At 44.0% G+C, this 22,863-nt stretch overlaps 1 protein-coding gene across 6 annotated transcripts in view; it reads left to right on the forward strand.

The window, feature by feature from the left end:
• Window positions 1–22,863, forward strand: part of SOX2 (SRY-box transcription factor 2) — a 1,587,917-nt gene that overhangs the window by 654,480 nt on the left and 910,574 nt on the right. For all 6 annotated transcript variants that reach the window (XR_012318398.1, XR_012318399.1, XR_012318390.1 and 3 more), the window contains exon 4: window positions 9,875–9,997. The gene's annotated coding sequence lies outside the window, so the exon portion shown is untranslated. The remainder of the gene's footprint in view (window positions 1–9,874; window positions 9,998–22,863) is intronic.

Here is a 22,863-nt window from a genome sequence, read left to right on the forward strand (position 1 = left end):
TTTATTTTTTCCCATTAAAGTACACTCTACACTGAAAAAAAAACAGAAATGTAGAAATTTTTGCAAATTTATTAAAAAAGAAAAACTGCAATATCACATGGTCATAAGTATTCAGACCCTTTTCTCAGTATTGAGTAGAAGCACCCTTTTGAGCTAGTGCAGCCATGATTCTTCTTGGGAATGATGCAACAAGTTTTTCACACCTGAATTTGGGGATCCTCTGCCATTCTTCTTTGCAAATCCTCTCCAGTTCCGTCAGGTTGGATGGTGAACGTTGGTGGACAGCCATTTTCAGGTCTCTCCAGAGATGCTCAATTCGGTTTAGGTCAGCGCTCTGGCTGGGCCAGTCAAGAATGGTCACAGAGTTGTTCTGAAGCCACGCCTTTGTTGTCAGTTACACCCCATATGTCATGACAAACTACTGTTAGGCCACACGTCAGAGCTGAGAAAGAAGGAGTTCCATTTGACTTTTGGAGCACAGAATGTTAGAATAGTTTGCGGGCAACGTTTGCAAAGCCCCTAAGGTGCCAGAACAGCAGAAAAAACGTGACTCCATTGTAGAAATTGCAATTTATTCATCTACGGCTGCAGTGACTATTTTGTAATTTCCACACCATGACCACCAATTCTGGAAAATTGCAAATATGCCAGTTTAGTGCCCATACATTGTGCAGTGCCACCATATATTGTAGCATCCCCATACATTGTGCTCAGCTTGTCCTTCTGGCGTCACGCATCCCGTAAGTTGTTAATTGGGCTCTCTGCTACAGTAATTACAAAAATGTGGCCGCTTTCTGCGGTTTAGGCATAGTGGGGCTCAGAAGAAGGGGGCATTCGGTTTTGGGAGCGCAGATTTCAATGGATTTTACTTGAGGGGGTGTTGGATAGTGATGGGCAAACCCTTGACTGTTCAGGTTCGGTGGGTTCAGCCGAACGCCAAACAGTTTATTAAAAGTTCGGGATCCGGTACCAGAACAGTACCCAAACACGAACACGGACCCCCATTCATATAAATGGGGGACTCGAACATCAGGTGTATGCCATGCTGTCATGTGCATGACAGCGCGGCAAACACTGCTTCTGATCGGTGGTAAGATGGCAAAAATCCAATCTTCAGGCCCCCATTCCCACACTGTCATCTGACAGCGTAGGAACCGCAGCTCTCTGATTGGCGGTAATGATCTTACTGCTGATCAAAGGTAGTGTTTGCCTTACTGTCATGTACATGACAGTGTTGCAAACACCCGATGTTTGGGCCCCCATTCCCACAATGTCATCTGACAGATCACAGCGTGGGAACCGCAGCGCTCTGACCGGTGGTATTAATCTTACCATGGATCAGAGCCACCGGGGTTTCTCGCGCTGTCATGCAGAAGACAGAGCGAGGAACACCCGGTATTCGGGGTGCCGAACCCGAACAGTAACACGGACTTCCTAGTGAAGTCCATGTTCGGGGTCCGTATACGAATTGTAGGTGTTCGGTACGGACTCCGAACTTTACTGTTCGGGTTTGCCCATCTCTTGTGTTGGAGACATGTCACTTTTCCAGAGTCTTTGTTCTACCATTTCCCAGAATGGGACTTTAAAGTATCTTGTTTAAGCGGCGCCACAACCCCATTCATTGTCTATGGAACTGCCGGACATGGCTACGCAATGTACTCAGCAATTTCCGGAAGTCTCATAAACAATCAATGATAGTTTAAGAATTCACTTAATTCACATGAAGCTCTTCAGAACATTATTCTTTGAATAGGTTGTGGTTTCAGCAGTGGGACACCTATCAAATAGCAAGTTATCACCTATCCTATGGATAGGTGAAAACGTTAAACTGATACAACACCTTTAGCTTATTATGTTTTTGAAGTGTGATTGAAAACCCTAATATTCAAAACATAATTCAAATTGGTGACTTCATGCTATTAGTTAACTTATATTTAAAAACTGCCACAATGGCAAAAATACCTTATTGTCACATTAATATAATACTGTTCACATTATTTACAGAAAATCTTTATTAATCATAATTTAAAAAGCGGGGATTAAATACAGCACTAGCTAAGGCATTAAATTGCTGCGATCGGTGCTAATATCGATCGTGGCTATTACAGCAGGGTGTCATCAACTTGTGATGATGGTGCCAGCTGCTTGTGGGTCAGTGCCATCATCGAGCTGTACCTTTACAGTGATTAGCAGGAAGTCACCTCCTGCTGCATCGTACACGTAAGGCTGATGTTGGGAAGAAATTAAAAAAATTCTCCTCTTCATATTCACTTATCACCAGTGATCCAGCAGCACAGGAAAGAGATGCCTCTGATACGACATACTGGGCTCTGACAAATTGTGTGCTGGCGTGCTCCTTCTTTAGCCTTTGCTCTGCTATCTAGAGAATATCTTCGGAGCTCCAGTGCCCCACGGGCTGGAATTGACAGCTTCAAGGTCCGCATATGGTCCTCAGGCCGTGTGTTTGAGACCCCTGGTCTAGAGTCTAATCCATATTTCAATCCAAGAGTTAAACAAGCTATCAGGTTATTCAGGAAAGGAGCACTATTAAATGCAATATCTGGCACTGGAAAAAGATAATAGGAGGTTTAAATAGGGCCATCACCTTTGTAATTGGTACTGCTAACTAGCTCTTCCATTGGCTGGCCAGCAGGACGAAGTTGTTATACACAGTAAACATAATATTATAGACTAGCAGCCGGAGTTCCGAAACAAGTAAGTTTCAGAAGCTAGAAAGGTGTACTCTACATAATAAAAACAAACTCAAATTACCCATGTCTATTCACTTTTAGCCTTTTTACACGATAAACAACAAAGTTGTCATAATTAATAAATTAGTAAATGGCATTACGGAAAACAAAAATAAAATTTAGAATATTACAGGGACGTTTACCAGTTCAAAAAGTGAATTGCCCAGGGCAGATCGCGTGGAAATCTCTCTGTATGCTTTATCACCTTCAGCTGATCCTGTTAAAATCTCTGCCTCAAGAATATTTCTATTCAATGATGTTACAACTAATTGTGTATCATTGTAAAGTCCTCGATTTGAATTCAAATTTCTCAACAATATAATAATGCTGAACAAACTGCGGTCAACATCATAAGTGGTGCGGGTTGGGGGTCTGGAAAAAAGACTCATCCCCCATCCCCACACCATTGTGCCTACTTAAAAATATATATAAACAGGAGAGCCCATGAGTATAATGGCATAAGAAACTTTATTAATAGATAATTCATTTAAAATTAGTGCATCACACCAAGTATATATAATATTACAGAAATGGAAACATGCAGAAAAGTAAGCCATACTCCATTGCTGAACTCTGAAAGGGGCCCCGGGGGTCACAGTACACAGTGATAGAGGGACAGAGAAAGGATCAAGTGATCCTACAACTCGGATTCAAATGTAATGGATCCATGGAGTCAACTCTATCACATAACTATGTAACACATCATTCACCCAGTGGAGAGGGGCCCAGCCTAGATAGGGATAGCACAGGGACGGAGAAGTGGCAGGACACAGCCTCGATGCGCGTTTCGCCGGTGCTTTCCCTTGCCTCTTGAGAAAGCCAAGGGAATCCACCGGTGAAACACACGTTGAGGCTGTGTCCTGCCACCGCTCCGTCCCTGTGCCGTCCCTCTCTGGGCTGGGCCCCTCTCCACTGGGTGAGTGATGTGTTACATAGTTACGTGATAAAGTTGACTCCATGGATCCATTACATTTGAATCTGAGTTGTAGGATCACTTGATCCTTTCTCTGTCCCTCTATCACTGTGTACTGTGACCCCCCAGGGCCCCTTTCAGAGTTCAGCAATGGAGTATGGCTTACTTTTCTGCATGTTTCCATTTCTGTAATATTATATATACTTGATGTGATGCACTAATTTTAAATGAATTATCTATTAATAAAGTTTCTTGTGCCACTATACTCATGGGTTCTCCTGTTAATATAATAATGCTGCCCACTTTAAGTCTAAGGCAATGACTTGGCATGCCTGATGGATTTAAGCTATTTAAAAATTCACTAGGAAAATGTTCCCTTTCATCGTCGCCATCTACAACAACAGAGTCATCGCTCCAACGTCAGCTGATGTTTTTCTCGGACTCACCTCAACATTAAGCTCTTTATGTAGTAAGATGAATGGTGAACATGCCGCCCAACTAGAAGAGCGACTAATGGGGGACTATCTGGGTGGCAAATATGTCGCCCAGTGGTGACATCAGTTATGCTCTCTCCCTGTGCCATCCACTGAGACAATGTGATGGGACTCAGCAGCAGAAATAGAGGAAAGGTGCATATGAACCACCCTCTGTCAGCTAGTGCAGATATCTTATATAACATATGCCAATTTTCTGGCAATTATTGCAACTTTGGCACAGGATTGTTAACTTCTCACTAATCCCTGCCAGAAAACTGCCTCACAGAGAACAATAATTTTCCCCGAAAGTTTAGTGGTATACTTACCAGAATTTGATCAATTTATTGCACATATAACATAATCACGAATGAGTGATGAGTAATTGAAAAGTGATAAAATTCAGTTTTGTGCCATTCTGTCATGGATTTGAAGCTGTGTGGCTTTATTTGACTAGAATAAGACAATACATCATGAAGTCTCTTGCGTTATAGAAAGGAAATATGGCTTCATAGTAGGAAATTCACCTGTAGTCTAAATACTGGGGAAGTGAATTGCACAGGATCAAGAGTAGAATGAACAGCACAAGACTATACCACAAGGAAATGAGCAGCGCTGTGAATGATACTTGTTGAGAAATAATTGTGTAGGGCTTTCCTGTATTAAAACATCCCCTTATTGAATTAATGGTGTTTCTTAAAATGTTCTATACAAATGTAAAACCCAGGTATACTGCTGTTAGTGTATTGCAATGTCTGCTCCAATATTCCTTTTATCCATTAAATTTTGAAAAATATAGAAAATGACTTTTTTTTAACATGGTCTTCATTTGGAGTAGTATCCTGCAGTGCAATATACTTCAGACAAATCTGATGCTCCATTGTGTCCTGAATGTAATTCATTCATTTCATTTTATCCTTATTTTTCGGCTTCTTGCCAGGAGAGAATGCATTGTGCTTCTTACTGGAACCACTGGCTGACAGAATATCTTTTTACATCTCACTTACCAACTGTTTAATTTGTTTTGGGAGCAGTTTTTATCTGAATTTTTTTTAAAGACATCATGGTCATAATAGGATCAAACTGAGAACAATGAATTCAATATTGTCTCTGGCGAGGGAATATTTTTATATATTCCCTTTCAAAAAGTGAGCAAAACACGCATTGACTACAATGAAAGGGGTGTTAGGAGAGTTTTCCTCCTTCACATAGTTCCGTCTGCTTACATGAATAATATAAATCTTGTAGTTATCCTCACTAAAAGTCATAGCATATTTCTGTCTTGGTTCTGTACTTTCAGTTCATAATAGCAGAATCAAATGTTATCAAATGTTTTTTTTTTTTTAGGGTTTCTTCTGAAATTGCTCTTGTGTTCTTTAAAATTGTTGGGTGATATAATGTAGATATTATTTAGAGCAGATACATTGCAGCATAATAATGCTAATATGATGTGTAGATTGCTGAAAAAATCAATCGATTAACAAAAAATATAAGACATTTGGAACATCTAGCCACTTGAAATGCTAATATATTGGGGTTAATTGGGGGAGTGGGCACTGGGCACTAGCAGACTCATCTAACAAAATTATAGAAGTTTCAGCAGGGTTAGAAAATGGTGCTGGTCATATTTACATGTTTTGCATGTTCCTCTTTTCTTAAAAATATGCCATTAATTCACAACTTGTGTGGTCCAATATGTGGGCCCCCCAATCCAAAATTAGAAGGGATACTGTACCAGAGCTTCATTTAACCCCTTCATGACCTTGGATGCATACATTCGTCCAGGTTGGTAGATGCTTACCGACCTTGGACGTATGGATACGTCATGGTGCACTCACCGCTCCTGGCAGTTTAACCCTCTAAACGCTGCGATTGATATCGATCGCAGGTTTTAGATGTAATCGCGAGGAGCCGATCGTTGCCATGGTGACCCAACGTCATCATAGCAACATCCAGGTCACCAGGCACTAGCAAGCTTGTTTGACCATGCACAGTGCATGGTCTAACAAGCTTGTGTCTGCAACACTGACAGGTTAAAAAGCATAGGAATGCTACTCCATTACAATGCTTTATAAGGGCAATCAGAGTGCTGAAAGTCCCAGAGTGGGACTAAGTAAAAAAGTTAAAAAAAAACTGTCACACTAGTTAACCCCTTCAGTGAATAACGTAAAAAAAGGCAAAAACTATGCTTTTTCAACATACCGCCGAACAAAAAGTGTAATAATATGTGATTAAAAAGATGAATGTAAATAAAAATGGTATTGCTGAAAACGTCATCTTGTCCCGCAAAAAATAAAGCCGCCACACAGCTCCATCAGTAGAAAACTAAAAAAAGTTAGAGCTCTCAGAATAAATCAATGCAAAAAGAATTATTTTTTCTATAAAATAGTTTTTATTGTGTAAAAGCTCCGAAACATAAAAAAATTATATAAATGTGGTATTTCTGTAATCATACTGACCTGAAGAATAAAGTTGCCTTATCACTTTTACTACACACGGAACGACATAAAAAATTCCCCAGAAAAACAATTCCTGGATTGATGGTTTTTATTCATTTTTCCTCCCAAAAATCAGAATAGAAAGCGATTAAAAAAATGTATTGTGACCAAAAATTATACCAATGAAAACGTCAACTTGTCCCGCAAAAAACAAGCCCTCACATTACTCTGTCAGCCGAAATATGGAAAAATTATAGCTCTCAAAATAGGGTGATGCAAAAGTTTTTGCAAAAAAGCATCTTTTAGTGGTTGACAGCAGCCAAACATAAAAAAACTATATAAATCTGGTATCGCTGTAATGGCACCGACCCGAAAAATAAAGTCGTCTAATCACTTATACCGCATGAGGAATGGCGTAAAAAATAAATAAAGACAATTCTTGACCTACTGTTGACTTGTTCATTCTGCCTCACAAAGACCATAGTGATGCTCTGCTCGTATTTATCCTGCTTCCTAGGCTGAGCGCTTACACCGCGGTTTCCGTGTAAATCTCTGAAAAACTTGATTCAGACAGAAAATTCCCTGTAATGAGGCACATAGATACATTGTGAATGCTGTCTGTCCTATGATCCAGCATTGTCCGTCTTTTTAGGCATGCATAAAAACACCATTGGCTACAGTTTTGTGCACCTCTGAGCAGAAAGCCACGGCTGAACAGAGACCAGACGGAGGCACGAGTAACTCTGTTGCCTCATTATAGTAAATGGATCCCTCGGGGGTTTCATCTGAATCACGTCACTCTGAGATATAGATGGAAATCTCGATAAAAGTGCTCAGCATAGAGCGCCAGAAAAATGTGATCCCAAACGTCATGTAAAATGCTCCTAATAAAAGCTTCAACTCAATCCACAAAAAAAGCTAGTCCCCACTCAGGTCCATCATCTGTTAATGGAAATATAGGGGGCTTCCACGTTACTGGTAGTACAAAGGTTCTGGAAAAGCACTATGGCTCCTTGCCCCCCAAAAGAAACCTAGCGAATTTTGCACTCCCAAATCCGAATGCCTCTCTCCCTTCTGGGCCCCACAGTGTGCCAAAACCACATTTAGCGTCCACATGTTTGGTATTTCAATAACAATGAGAGACCGCCTCCAGATACATGAGCTGGGCATAACGTACTAAGCACTACTATGTATGGGCACTACAACGTACAGTGCACTACAACAGCAAATTTGCAATATTCACTCAGCAACATCCATTGCTGCTTGTTTCTGGAAAACCATCATCACTACACTCGTAGATAAATCTCCAAAGGGGTATAATTTCCAAAATGTGGTCACTTGAGGGGGTATTCTGCACTTCTAGCACTTAGGGGCTTTGTATATGGAGTCTGCAAACTATTCTAGAAAACTCTGCGCTCCAGGAGCAAATAGCTCTCCAGGAGGTAAATAGCGCTCCGTTACTCCTGAGTCTCGCTGTGTAGCTAAGCAGCACTGTACAGCCACATATTGGATATTTCTACATTCAGTAGAAATTGTGGGACAAATTTAGGTGCCATTTTTACCCATTTCCCCTTGTGAAAATGTAACATCTGGAGCTAAAACTCATTTTTGTGGTAAAAATGTAATTTTTTTTTTCACTGCCCAATGGTATAAAAATTAAAAAATTGAGGCTAAAACAACATTTTAGCTGTAAAGATATAATTATTCTTTCTTCACCACCCAATGATATAAATTACTGTGATTATTTTTTTATATGTTCACAGCTTAACGTTATAAACTTCTGTGAAGCACTTGGGGTTCAAGGTGCTCACCACACATCTAGATAAGTTCCCTGAGGGGTCTAGTTTCCAAAATGGGATCACTTGTGGGGGGTTTCAACTGTTTAGGCATATCACGGGCTCTCCAAAAGCTTCATGACGTCCACTCTTGATTCCAGACAATTTTGATTTCAAAAAGTCAAGCGGTGCTCCTTCTCTTCTGAGCGCTACCGTGCATCCAAACAGTAGTTTTCCCATACACATGGGGTATCGAAATACTCAGGAAAAATCACACAAAAATTTTTTTGGTTCATTTTCTTTTATTACCCTTGCAAAAATAAAAAAAATTGAGTCTAAATAAAACTTTTGTGAAAAAAAGTTAAATGTTCATTTTTTCCTTCCACATTCCATGCATTCATGTGAGGCACATAAAGGGTTAATACATTTCTTTCATATGGTTTTGAGCACCTTGAGGGATGTAGTTTTTAGAATAGTGTCAATTTGGGGTATTTTCTGTCATATAGGCCCCTCAAAGTCACTTCAAATGTGATGTGGTCCCTTAAAAAAATGGTTTTGTAAATTTTGTTGGAAAAATAAGATATCGCTGGTCAACTTTTAACCCTTATAACTTACTAACAAAAAAAATTAAGTTACAAAAATTGTGCCGATGTATAGTAGACATGTGGGAAATGTTATTTATTAACTATTTTGCATGACATAACTCTCTGGTTTAAGGGTATAAGAATTAAAAGTTTGAAAATTGCAAAATTGTTGCCAAATTTCCAATTTTTTCACAAATAAACGCATATCAAACAAATTTTACCACTACCATGAAGTACAATATTTCACAAAAGAACAGTCTAAGAATCAGGGGAATCCGTTGAAGTGTTCCAGAGTTATTACCACATAAAGTGACACTGGTCAGAATTGTAAAATTTGGCATGGTCATGAAGGTGGAAACAGGCTTGGGAGGTGAAGGGGTTAAATGGATGGAACTTGCTGCAGTTCTCTATGCAGCCAAAATGGCCAGTAAAGCTGCTGTGCTGCGATAACTTATATGGGGACACTAACAATGTGTCATATTCATTTTCAGTATTGTTGAAGGACCCCCAGCAATGAAAAAGTTATGGCATTTACTAGTGAAAATTCATCACTTCATAAGATGCCAAAGACCCTTTAATTAGTTTTTTCCTCTTCTATGCCAATGTGTATACAGTACTGCACCAAAGTTATATGATTTGTTTCTCTGAACTTTTTGCTTGAATATGATTTTATATAATCTGCATTGTCTTTGCAAATGAAAAACTGACAGCAAAATTACTCATTTTTTAAATGTGCTCTTATGTGACTGGACTTAAAGAAAATGCGTAATCACTAATCAGAATATAACTTATTGTTTAAATCAGGTTTTTATAATACATGCATTTAATATATTTCTTTATGTTTTCTACATCACTATTTATATTAAATAAATTAGAAAACGTGATATTTTCACACTAGCTACTAAACCTAATACTAGACTCCTATTTCCTGTTTTACACAGATAATTCCTCAGCAGCCATATGAACATAGGCAGCAGTAGACTGGCTCATTGACCACTACAGGAGAACTTCCTAGGCATGCTCTTTCATCTGTGCAGAGGTTATTGTGCAGGAAGAGAGAGGAGGTAAGACCATCAAGTATTGTTAATGGTGAATTTACCTTTAATTACTGTATGTAATGGTATCATCTGTCATTGCAATCCTGCCTCTAATGATAATGACTGGAGAATAGTGAGAGTTACATAACAGGAAGTACGAGCCCTGTATAAGGCTCAGTGGCCAGTGTGAAAATGGCTAGATTTCTTAATTAATTTGATTATAGATACCAATATGAAATTTTGAAAAAAAATATTTTTTAAAGAACCACATTTAACATAAGAACCCATTTAAAAAAACAGGTCATTTTTTATTACAGATTCCCTTTAAAGCAGACTTCTGGTGAAAAAAAAACAGGAAACCACATAATGTACTTTACAGGATGTAACACAAAAGTGCTATATTTTATAGGAGAATAATCAGCATTAACCTTCCTTTTTCCAGGTAGAGATCACCACTGATTTCTCTAAGACATTGTAATAGATGATATCTAAGTAAAGCCTTGCAAGTACCTTGTTTCTCAGCTACATTACTACAAATCTACTGTTAGCATCAGTCACATTCTTTTTTTTTTATTTTTTATACAATCATTTTTATTAAAGGTTTTAACATTTGGATAAAGCATGAGTACAAAGATTTCACATCAAAGCTTTACATGAATACTCAAAGATAGAACCCCCCCCTACCCTTCTCCCCTCCCAAAATGAATCAATTTATGTAATGCATAACGTCCTCCAAACCTGAAATAAAACTCTCATCTACCCAAGCAACTCTGTTTCATTTTCAATTTTGTCCGCCCTATTGTTCATGTTACATGGTTACAAGTGTCCCGAAACCACCTAACTAGACCTTCAAGATCCCAAATGTGCCTTGAATGTCGTTTAATAAGTACCACTCGGAATGAGCAAATGGCTGAACCACCCCCACGATTTCCTCTTGTGAGCATTTCCTTTCTAGGGATTGTCTCTGACGCGCCCCTGGGCCTGTGTCGCGCTGCGTTGCGCATGCGGGAGCCTACCCGGAGCCGGATCAGTGGAGGGTTGTAGTCTCGTGGCGGTGACCCGGTCCGTGCCCAGGGAGTCAAACTAGACGGCAGTCTATTAGTAGTAAATAGTTGATGACTACACCACCCGTTGAGTGCAGCCAGGGAGCTGCTGCTGCAGGGCAGACCGCTGAGGCCGATGGTGGGATTGTGCAGCGTGATAGTATAACCCCCAACGGGAGGGGTATGGCCTCAGGGCAGCCGACGTGGATGATGGGGGTAGCAGGAACCACTCAGAGACGGTACGGTGTAGTTCAGGGTCTTTACTGGTAACAACGATAGACCCTCCCGGAGTACTTGCTAGCAAACGGGGCCTGGTCAGTCTTTGAGCAGATGGGATCTCCCCTGGCCAGGCGTAGTTGTAGGCCTCACAAACTGACTGTACTCTTCTGGCTACCTTGCTAGAAGCTGATGTAAGTAGCCCACGTCCCTGAGTGTACCGTGTGGTGCTCACCCGTATGGCCGGTGACTCGGGGCCTTCTAATGGCTTCCGCTCCACGATGGCGGTGCTGGTCCCACGCGTGTGACCGTGCCTTCGGGCTTCTGGGCCACAGGACCTGAAATCCCCTGCCTGACGGATTCTGCTGCTGGGTAGAAGTTAGTCCCCACAGCCTCGGACTCCGAGTCCGGTAAAGAATCTTCTTAGTCAGGGCGAGCGCTGCAGCTGCCAGCCCCTGACTCCTTGGAACTCTCCTGTTTCCTATGCTGCTTCTTGTCTCCACTCTCCTTGTCTGACTCACCCTGCCTCAGCCCCGGGTTTATACAGGGGAAGTTCTTCCCCTCCCAAGACTGGGCAGGAGGTGTGGCATGCACAGGATCCCTGACCAAAGGACCTCCCACCTGCTCTCAGACATAACATTACATTACTGTGGAAAACCAGACCCCTGGGGTGCCACATTCCCCCCTAGTGAAATTTAGTACTCCGGGACTAAACACATTTAGAAAAACATAACAAAGTATAACAATAACAACACAATAAGAAAAACACAGAAGATGGTTGCGGCGTGTCCGCAACCGGGTGCAGTCTTTGAAGAAAAGCAAAGGTGTCCATTTCACCAACACAGGGAGACGTAACCAGGTAGGGGTCTGTCCTACCCCGAGTCCTTAACAGTCTCTAGTCCATCCTGGGTTACGCTCCAACTATATACAAGGATTCCCGGTAAATCCACCAAGGTTTCCTAAAAACAACTGGAAACACAAAATTATTCACAAGCAACAATACACAGAAAAACATAAATAAAACAATTTATACACTTTAAATTCTCCAGCGTGCGGGTAACTGGCCTCTAGTGGCCCGAGTGGACCTACGGAGCTGACTGTCTGGCCCTGAACTACAGGGTGTAGGAGCTGTCGAGGGTAAACTGGGCAGCTGTCTACCGGCTCTTTGTCTCACTAGGGGTACGGCAGGCTCACTATAAGCAGAGGGTTGATTCTCCTGTTCTGCTTGTGTGGAGTCTTCTGCCTCCTGGACCGGCTGTTCTTCCAGCTCTACCCGTTGCTCCGTAGGTTCTTGGGATGATGGTTGGAGGAAGGTGAGTACGGGTACCACAACTGCACCATTGACTTGAGTCCAAGACTGAGGGAAGTCCCCGAGCACGGTACTAACCATATCTTCCCTTTCTTCCACGGGTCGATGGTCTTCTTGTTCCTCTTCAGGGTTCCTCAGTTGTTCGGGACACTTCTTCAGGTGGTCCCGGGATACAATGGCTGTGGTTTCCCCTCCGTCTTTACTGATGGTACAGACCTTCGGGTTCTCGTGGCTTGAGGGCAGTACGGTGTACGGGTCCTCCTCCCACTGGTCATCCAACTTGTGGAGCCGTCTTTTCCTCTTCAAGACCTGCTCTCCGGGTACCAGGGGAACAGCGGGAGCATATTGGTTGTAAGTCTTCTCTTGTCTTTCCCTAGCCTGACAGAGACTTCGCTCCACGCTCTCTTGTACTCTCCGGTACTGCTGCTGCCTCTCTGTGTCCCAGTCTGTTTCTGGTGAAGTGTCCTCAGGTGTCAGGACTCCCATTTCCAGGTCAACAGGTAACTTACCAGGTCTCGCCCTCATTAGGTAAGCCGGGGTACAGTTGGTGGAACCTACCGGGATGTGGTTGTATAGGTCCACCAGATCGGGCAACTTCTCAGGCCACAGACTGCGTTCTTCCAGGGGCAATGTTTTTAGCAGATCCATTACCACCTGGTTCATTTTTTCACAAAGTCCATTAGTTTGCGGATGGTAGGGTGTCGTCCTTATCTTCCGGCAGCCATACAGATTGCAGAATTCCTGGAAGACCTCCGCTTCAAAGGCAGGTCCCTGGTCCGTCAGCACTTGGTCCGGGTACCCGTGTGGACGGCAGAAGTGCTGCTGGAAGGCTCTAGCTGCTGTTTGAGCCGTTAAGTCCTTGACGGGGACGACAACCAAGAACCGGGAGTAATGATCCACGATGGTTAACGCGTAGACGTAGCCACTTCTGCTTGGGGTCAGTTTTACATGATCCAAGGCTACCAGTTCCAACGGTTGCCGGGTGACGATGGACTGCAGGGGAGTCTTCTGGCTGGCCCGGTCCTTCCTTCTCAGATTGCACGGGCCACAGTCTCTGCACCACTTCTCGATGGTTCCCCTCATGCCTACCCAGTGGAACCGCTCGCGCAGCAGGAACTCCAGCTTTTTCCACCCGAAGTGTCCAGCTCCGTCGTGGTATGCCTCCATCACCATGGCTGCGTCTCTTCGTGGCACCACTACTTGCCAGAGTAGTTCATGCGTCCGGGAGTTGACCATTCTGCGGCACAACTTCCCCTTGTAAAGGAATAGTCGACTCTTCTCCGCCCATAGTTGTTTGGCTTCCTCCGGAGCGTCTGGTTCAAGTCGAGCCTCCGGCCGAGTCAGCATCTCCTTCACCAGTCGGACGGCAGGGTCGCTGTCTTGCGTTTCCGCCCAGTTGTAGTGGGGTAAGGGGTTCAACGTAGCAGCCTGTTTACCCCTTACCCGGTGGGAATACTGGATAGTCCCATGACGGTGGAACGCAGGGAGTTCAACTTCTTCCAGTCCCTCCGGATCTTCTCCTTCGTCCGGCAGGTTGGGCATCCTGGACAGGGCATCCGCGTTAGTATTGGAGCGTCCTGCCCGGTATTTGATTGTGAACTCGTAGTTGGACAGACGGGCCATCCACCTCTGCTCCAGGGCACCGAGTCTTGCCGTGTCCAGGTGTATCAACGGGTTGTTATCCGTGTATACGGTGAACCGGGAAGAAGCGAGGTAATGCCTAAAGCGCTCGGTGACTGCCCATACCACGGCCAGGAACTCTAGCTTAAATGAGCTGTAATTCGCGGGGTTCCTTTCGGTGGGTCGCAGTTTTCGGCTGGCATAGGAGATCACTCGTTCTCTCCCCTGCTGAATCTGGGATAGTACGGCTCCTAGCCCGATGTTACTGGCGTCGGTGTAGAGGATGAAGGGCTGGCTATAGTCTGGGTACGCCAAGATTTCATCCCCCGTGAGGGCCATCTTCAGCTGGCGGAAGGACTCTTCTTCTAGCTCTTCCCATTTGAAGGGCGGCTTCTGGTTCTTGGCCTTCCGGGACTGGCCTATCAGGAGGTCCTGCATAGGCGCTGCCTTTTTGGTGAAACCGGGAATAAACCTTCGGTAGTAGCCTACCAACCCTAGGAACTGCCGCACTTCTTTTACGCTGGAGGGGCTTGGCCATCCCTTAATTGCGGTGATCTTATCGGGGTCGGGAGCCACTCCGTCAGCGCTCACCACGTGTCCCAGGTATTGCACCTTTGGTTTCAGGAGGTGACACTTGGAGGGTTTCACCTTTAGGCCGTAACTCGCCAGAGCTTCGAACACCTCCGCCAGGTGTTTCAGGTGGTCCTCATAAGTTTTGGAGTATACGATGACATCGTCCAGGTACAACAGGACCGTCTCGAAGTTTCTGTGGCCCAGACAGCACTCCATTAATCGTTGGAAGGTTCCTGGGGCGTTGCAGAGTCCGAACGGCATGCAGGTGAACTCACTAAGTCCCATCGGGGTGGTGAATGCGGTCTTCTCCCGGTCCGCCTCTGCTACAGGAACCTGCCAGTACCCGCTAGTGAGATCCAAGGTAGAGAAGAAGTTAGCAGATCTTAAAGCAGCCAATGACTCCTCTATCCTTGGTAAGGGGTACGCATCCTTGTGTGTGATACGGTTGATTTTCCGGTAATCTACACACATCCTCATGGTGTTGTCTTTCTTTTTGACTAAAACTAGTGGGGCTGCCCAGGGGCTACAGCTATCCCGGATTACCCCAGCCTCCTTCATGTCTCTAAGCATCCCCTTGGCGTGTTGGTAATGTGCAGGGGGTACGGGTCGATACCTCTCTTTTATGGGAGGATGATCTCCCGTGGGGATGCGGTGTTCTACCCCCTTGACTCGCCCGAAGTCTAACGGGTGTTTACTAAACATTCTCTCATACTCTTGAACCACCCGATAGACTCCTTGTTTCTGATGTGAGGGAGTGGAATCAGTACCCAAATGTAGTTGCTGACACCAGTCCTCCATGTCTTTCTTAGAGCCGTTACCTTCCTCCGGGTGAGATGGAGGCAAGGGTTCCACAGATTGTATAGAATTTTGATTAGTGGTATATAATTTGGCTAGCGTGGCATACCGGGGCAGGTACACTTCCCTCTCCCCGATATTTATTATGCGAATGGGCACCCTCCCATGGCGTACATTGACCACCCCCCGTGCTGTCAAAATGGTGGGCCTACTGTCTGAGTAAACTGGTTCTACCATTGCCTGGTAATCTCTTCCTCTCAGACCAATAGCTGCCCGGCACCAAATCATCATTTCACTTTTTGGGGGCATGGCAATAGGAAAAGGGTCACACATTCTTACGCTACCAATCTCACCGCCGGAGAGTTCCACTTGTTGCCGTTGCATCAGTGCCCGGATCTCTTTCTGGAGCACCCGCTGCTCGCCGGAGCTGGCGTTCTTGGCAACCTGCTGTAAAAGGAAAATCACCTCTGCAAGACAATTTTCAATTACGTTAGTTCCTAGAGTTATTTTTGGGTGACTCTCATGTTTATCAATATCTACAATGATCAGTCCCTGTGCGGCCAGTTCGACTCTACCGATTTTGAGGGCCACCTCCTTAAATCCGATCTGTGGCACGGGCTGGCCATTGCTGGCGATGATACTCAAGTCGTCGTCAGGGTAGTGGGTAATATCCGAGTCATTCCAGTACTGCTTGAAGAGCACGTACGGGATGGTGGTGACCTGTGACCCGGTATCCAGTAGGGCACTCATGGGAATGCCATCCAGTACCACAGGCAAGACTGGACGTCCTCCCACATATCTGTCGCGCCAGTTCGATGGGCCTGGTGATCTTTTTCCTGGGGGTTGGCCCTCTACCCCAGGTTGTGCCCGTTTAAAGAACAGTACCTTTCCATATGTCCGGGTTGATTGCAGCGGCGGCAGATGGGTCGTCCGTCCTCGCTGTATCGGTCACTGGGTCTTCCTCTGGCCGGTGGGGTCCTCCTTGGTCGACGCCACGGGATGTCCTCCGGTCCGGATGCCAGCTGGATCTTCCCTGGGGTGGAAACCTGTAAAGACTGCACAGTTCGGGTTAGCGCAGCAACGCTCTTAGCTAGCTCTTGGACCTGATGGTGTAGGTCTGGAGCCGGGTCATTGTCCAAAGCCTGCGCATCAGCTCCCACAGGCCCTGCTGACAAGGGCGCCGCCTCCTGGTAGTAAGTGGTAGTGGGGCGTCTGTGGGTCACAACGCCACCTGGTGCCGGTTCTCGGAGCACCCGGATGGCTCTGTCCTTGAACTGTGCAAAGTCCAGATGGGGATCCTGTAAGGCCATTGCCCGCAACTGGGTTCGGTGGGCATTGCAATATAAACCCTCTATAAATTGTTCAGTCAACAGCCTGTCCTCGTTTCCCACCCCATCAGGGTCGGTCTGCTTTATGGCCCTCAGGGCCTCTTGTAGGTTTAGTGCATAGTCCCTTATACTCTCATGCGCTCGCTGCTTGCACCCGTAGAATCTAAGCTTAATCTCGGCTGAGGTGCGGGTATCAAAGGTGTCCTTCAGCCGGGTTAGTATCCCTGCGACAGTCTTCCTCCCAGGTGGCCAGGATTTTACTTCCCTTTTGGCTGCCCCGGTTAGTTGGGCCACCAGGATGCTCACTTTTTGCTCTTCTGTGAGGGGGTACACCTGGAAGAGGCTATCCAGCTTTTCTCTAAAGTCATGCAGGGTATGTGACTCCCCTGAGTACTGGGGTAGCCAAGCTGCTCCCGGGATATAGGGCATGGTGAAGGGCATAACTGCAGCAGCGGTAGCGCTGGCGGGGGTTGGGGCAGTGAAGCTCTCCTCCGTATCCGACATCTTCCTCCCCCCTAGTGGACCGTGGCCTACCTTGCGATGATCCTCTTCCGTAGGCCGCGGCTCCGCAGTGGATCGTCAGGGTTGAGGACCTTCCGTCGCGCTCCTGTGACGTCGGCGTCTGCTGGGCTCCTTCCAGGACCTTACGCAACGTCCGGACGTGAGGCGGGGCTTCAGTTCTCGCGCGCTTTCGGAGTCCACGCCCCTCTTCTTCCCGCGCGGCGTCCTCAAGATGGCGTCCAATGGCGGGAAAACTCCACAGATGGCGGGAAGAAGGTCGAAGATGGCGCCGGATGGCGGGAAAACTTCGCGGATAGCGGGAATCTTCACCACTGGTAAGCTTGAACAGTCTTTGCTTTTCAGGCACGCAGTACCCGGTGGTTGCGGGCACGAAATCCTGCCGACTACGCCAAAGTTGACGCGCCCCTGGGCCTGTGTCGCGCTGCGTTGCGCATGCGGGAGCCTACCCGGAGCTGGATCAGTGGAGGGTTGTAGTCTCGTGGCGGTGACCCGGTCCGTGCCCAGGGAGTCAAACTAGACGGCAGTCTATTAGTAGTAAATAGTTGATGACTACGCCACCCGTTGAGTGCAGCCAGGGAGCTGCTGCTGCAGGGCAGACCGCTGAGGCCGATGGTGGGATTGTGCAGCGTGATAGTATAACCCCCAACGGGAGGGGTATGGCCTCAGGGCAGCCGACGTGGATGATGGGGGTAGCAGGAACCACTCAGAGACGGTACGGTGTAGTTCAGGGTCTTTACTGGTAACAACGATAGACCCTCCCGGAGTACTTGCTAGCAAACGGGGCCTGGTCAGTCTTTGAGCAGATGGGATCTCCCCTGGCCAGGCGTAGTTGTAGGCCTCACAAACTGACTGTACTCTTCTGGCTACCTTGCTAGAAGCTGATGTAAGTAGCCCACGTCCCTGAGTGTACCGTGTGGTGCTCACCCGTATGGCCGGTGACTCGGGGCCTTCTAATGGCTTCCGCTCCACGATGGCGGTGCTGGTCCCACGCGTGTGACCGTGCCTTCGGGCTTCTGGGCCACAGGACCTGAAATCCCCTGCCTGACGGATTCTGCTGCTGGGTAGAAGTTAGTCCCCACAGCCTCGGACTCCGGGTCCGGTAAAGAATCTTCTTAGTCAGGGCGAGCGCTGCAGCTGCCAGCCCCTGACTCCTTGGAACTCTCCTGTTTCCTATGCTGCTTCTTGTCTCCACTCTCCTTGTCTGACTCACCCTGCCTCAGCCCCGGGTTTATACAGGGGAAGTTCTTCCCCTCCCAAGACTGGGCAGGAGGTGTGGCATGCACAGGATCCCTGACCAAAGGACCTCCCACCTGCTCTCAGACATAACATTACATTACTGTGGAAAACCAGACCCCTGGGGTGCCACATCTCCACTTTTCAAAGAATTTCAATTGCACAATACAATACAATTGCACAAAGATTTACAGAAGAGCAAACAAGTGCCGCAAGTGCATGCAGTTTAAGTGCAGGTTCATACCTCTCCTTATTTACAAGTGCACAGGTCTACAGCACCACAGCCTCAGCAGTCCACAGCCTTGTAACTAATGGTATACCAGTACCACAGTTTGTCAACCAATAATAAATTCAGTAAGAAGTAGGGCTTTTGGCCAGTAAGATTAAGACAAAATAGCAGCTCACCTCTCCATGACTTGTACATTTCCAAGCTTTATTTCCATTATCAATAAAAATGGTCAACATTGCGCACCACACTACAACCCTACTGACGCATTTCAGATGCTAGATTCATTTGTAGCCATAGCATGTAGTGCACTGCAAAATGTTACTATATGGAGTTTTTTTTATTGAATATAAAAATAAAGATGGTAATTTATAACTTTTATGCTGATTTATCATTGGCTTTTGATGAGTGTCCGTATTAAAACTGTTTTTCGACAGATATTTTTGACTGAGATGTTAAGAAAGAACAGAGGAATACATTGGCATTCCAGCAGGTCTCCATGCATAGGGAATACTGGCCCTCATTAATCAAACCTGTTTGAAAGTGACCGTTTTGTCAGGTATAGAGCTATATAAATTACTCTGCATTATAGTATAGAGCATTTCTATGTCTCAATTCCACTGGGTTGCCCATTTATTTTCCCTAATCCTGCATCAAAAGTCTAGTTTAGGACTATTTACGTGAGTTCTGAATAAGTGAGTAGAGTAAAAAGGTCAAGAAGAGTTTAAAGGGTATGACTTTATTTTTCTCTTAGGTAGAAACACCATCTATAGTCCCTGAATGATCACATTGACATACTCTTTACTTACTCAGTACTTCACTTAGTGAAGGATTTACAGAATACCACAAGGAAAAGAAAGGTGGCATATTTTGACATTTGAATTTTTGAAGTAAGACTGCATTTGTCTTCTTTAATTTGGCAACAGTTTTTAAACAATGCCTTTTAATAAAGATTTTTTACATTTTAAAATACAATATTTTGTAAAACTAAATTGTTGCAATAGAACTAGCATAAAAGTAGCCACTTTAAACCTACATGATTCTGCATGGGCAGTTGTAATGTGGATATCCAAAACATCCAAAATGAGCAATAAAAAGTAGAAGAAATTAGAGATACTGTATTATTGTCAATCTGTTACTTCAGTACATATACAGTAGGGAAAATAAGTATTTGACACACTTCTGAGTTTGCAAGTTTTTCCACCTACAAAGAATGGAGAGATCTATAATTTTTATCGTAGGTACACTTCACCTGTGAGAAACAGAATCTAAAAAGAAAAACAAGAAAATCACATTGTATGATTTTTAAATAGTTACATTTCATTTTATTGCATGAAATAAGTATTTGATCACCTACCAACCAGCAAGAATTATGGCTCTCACAGATCTGTTAGTTTTTCTTAAAGAAGCCCTCCTACTCTGCACTCATTACCTGTATTAATTTCAAATGTTTGAATTTGTTACCTGTATAAAAGCTACCTGTCCACACACTCAATCAATCACACTCCAACCTCTCCACTATGGCCAAGACCAAAGACCTGTCTAAGGACACCAGGTACAAAATTGTAGACCTGCACAAGAAGCATTTCAAGGTCCTGGAGTGGCCTAGTCTCCAGACCAGAACCCAATAGAAAATCTTTGGAGGGAGCTGAAACTCAATGTTGCCCAGCGACAGCTCTGAAACCTGAAAGATCTGGAGAAGATCTGTATCGAGCTAAAATCCCTGCTGCTGTGTGTGCAAACTTGGTCAAGAACTACAGGAAACGTCTGACTCTGACCTCTGTATTTGCAATAGCAAATATTAAGTTCTGTCTTTCTATTATATCAATTACTTATTTCTTGCAATAAAATGCAAATTAATTATGTAAAAATCATACATTGTGATTTGCTGGATTTTTTTTAAGATACTGTCTTTCACAGTTGAAGTGTACCTACGATAAAAATTACTGCCCTCTCCATTATCTGTTGGTGGTAAAACGTCCTAAATCGGCCATGTATCAAATACTTCTTTCCCCACTGTAGCTTGAGACAAGAATGAAAGGGGTTATCCAGGTTTGGGATGAAAATCTGTAGTCACTCCATTCACGCTGTCAGGGTTCTCTGGTGCTAGCTGTGAGAGCAGGCAATCACATGACCTCAAGTATGCGATTTGCATGCAGTCATATGCCAACTGGATGTGCTTGGCCTCGCTCAATTCACTTATATTTAGTGAGGCTGTGTAAGTCTAGTTGGAATGTGGCTGGAAGTATGCAAATCGCATACGTGCAGTCACGTAACGCAACTGTAATGATTCAAAAGTCTGCAGTCACATGGATTGACTGCAGACTTCCATTCCAAACCTAAACAATTCCTTTAAAGGGCAGAATAGAAATAATCATGTAAGAAGAGGGGTGTTGGAGCAGTTTAAGATCAATTATTAATGATGTACTGGAGGCTTTGCGATGTTAGAATACTTAGAAAGCATCTTCCTTACAAAATAACTTGAATGAGAACTATTATAGGGTATATTAACAAACGTGATTGTTTTGGCAATGATACTGAAGCAATATATTGATTGAAAAGAGCATAAAGAATACATTTCAGGAGGTTCACTTCATTATTTCAACTGCATTCAATTAAACATAAACTAAACAATATTTGCATTCCAGTCTTAATGAGAGGTCTGCAGGAATAACATGCCTTAAATTTATTAAGAGGCGCATGCTACTTAAAGGGGTTCTCCGAAAAAATGTATAAAATAAATACACATTTAAATATTAAATATTTTTCTAAATACCTTTATTTAGCAAAAATGTATGCTTTATCTAGTGCACTTTCAGGATTTTAAAGATGGCAACTGCAATCTATATCATTGAGCAGCTCATCATAGATTTCAGAGGACACACAGTAGGACGGGCTGCGTGAAAAACATCTGCTTGAGACAGAAGTCACATCAGAGCAGCGTCCGACATCGTGAATGCACATTTCTCTTTTCAGTCAACCTGACAGGACACTGAGTGGAGCCAGTCTAAAGGAGAAGTTAAACCTTTCTTTAGCTGACTGATTATGAATATTCATCTCAGTCAGCCTGACAGTTTTAATGCGTCTGTCTCGTGCTTCATGCAGTCTGTCCTACTGCAACTCTTCTGAAATCTAGGATGGACTTCAGAATGAGCCAGATGGCCATTGCCATCTTTAAAATCCTAACAGATTATTTACAAAATTTTTTAACATTTAAATATGTATTATTTATTTTATGACATTTCTCAGAGACCCCCTTTAATGAATTCAGCGCATCTAACTAGTAGCATGCGCCTTAGAGTAACATTTCTGTCATAAGAAAAGCCATCATTTTTCATGAATTTGATGGACTGATGTATCCACACTTCATCTCACCATGGTTCCTTCCCACATCTGCCCATTTTGGTGGAGCTGCTTGAAACTGGGGTGAAAGCGCTAAAAGTCGCAACATTATTGCACAACTCTGCGTTGAGCAAAAATATTGTGAGTGTTCAAAGTGTATCAGCCCCATAGTATTTTTTGTGTCTTCTTACAAGCGGAGTCATTCACTGGTTAGAAGACTGAAGATTTACCTTATGGACAGGATTTATTTACTGTAAGAGCAGCGAGACTTTTAAACACATTATTACCGGGGTTGAAGAGTGGCCTGAACGTCTTGCTTGTAAGATAAATCACAATGTACAAGATTTCTGGATATGTGTTCTTGATCCAGAGATGTATTCTGATTGTTATATTCAGAATTAGTTAAACATTTTTTTTCCAAATGAAAAGTTTTATCTGCTTGTTTGCATTCTGGTGCCCGAAAAAAAAAATTCTGATTATTTATTTCTATAATATTAAATAGTAGCTATAAAATATGTATTAGAAGAAATTTTGCAACATTCGCTAATTGTGATAATTTCCTTAAATACTTTTTTCCTCATATGGGAACACAAACTACCTGGTGGCCATTCATAAACGGCACTGATGTAATTGGTTGCAAAACTCTAGAAAAATATAGCTCTAGTATGTAAGACAGCAATTGAGAC

Source organism: Phyllobates terribilis, unplaced genomic scaffold, assembly GCF_046119375.1.
Source record: "Phyllobates terribilis strain yellow unplaced genomic scaffold, ASM4611937v1 Scaffold_3__8_contigs__length_932513732, whole genome shotgun sequence".
In the NCBI taxonomy this organism is placed as follows: Eukaryota; Metazoa; Chordata; class Amphibia; order Anura; family Dendrobatidae; genus Phyllobates; species Phyllobates terribilis.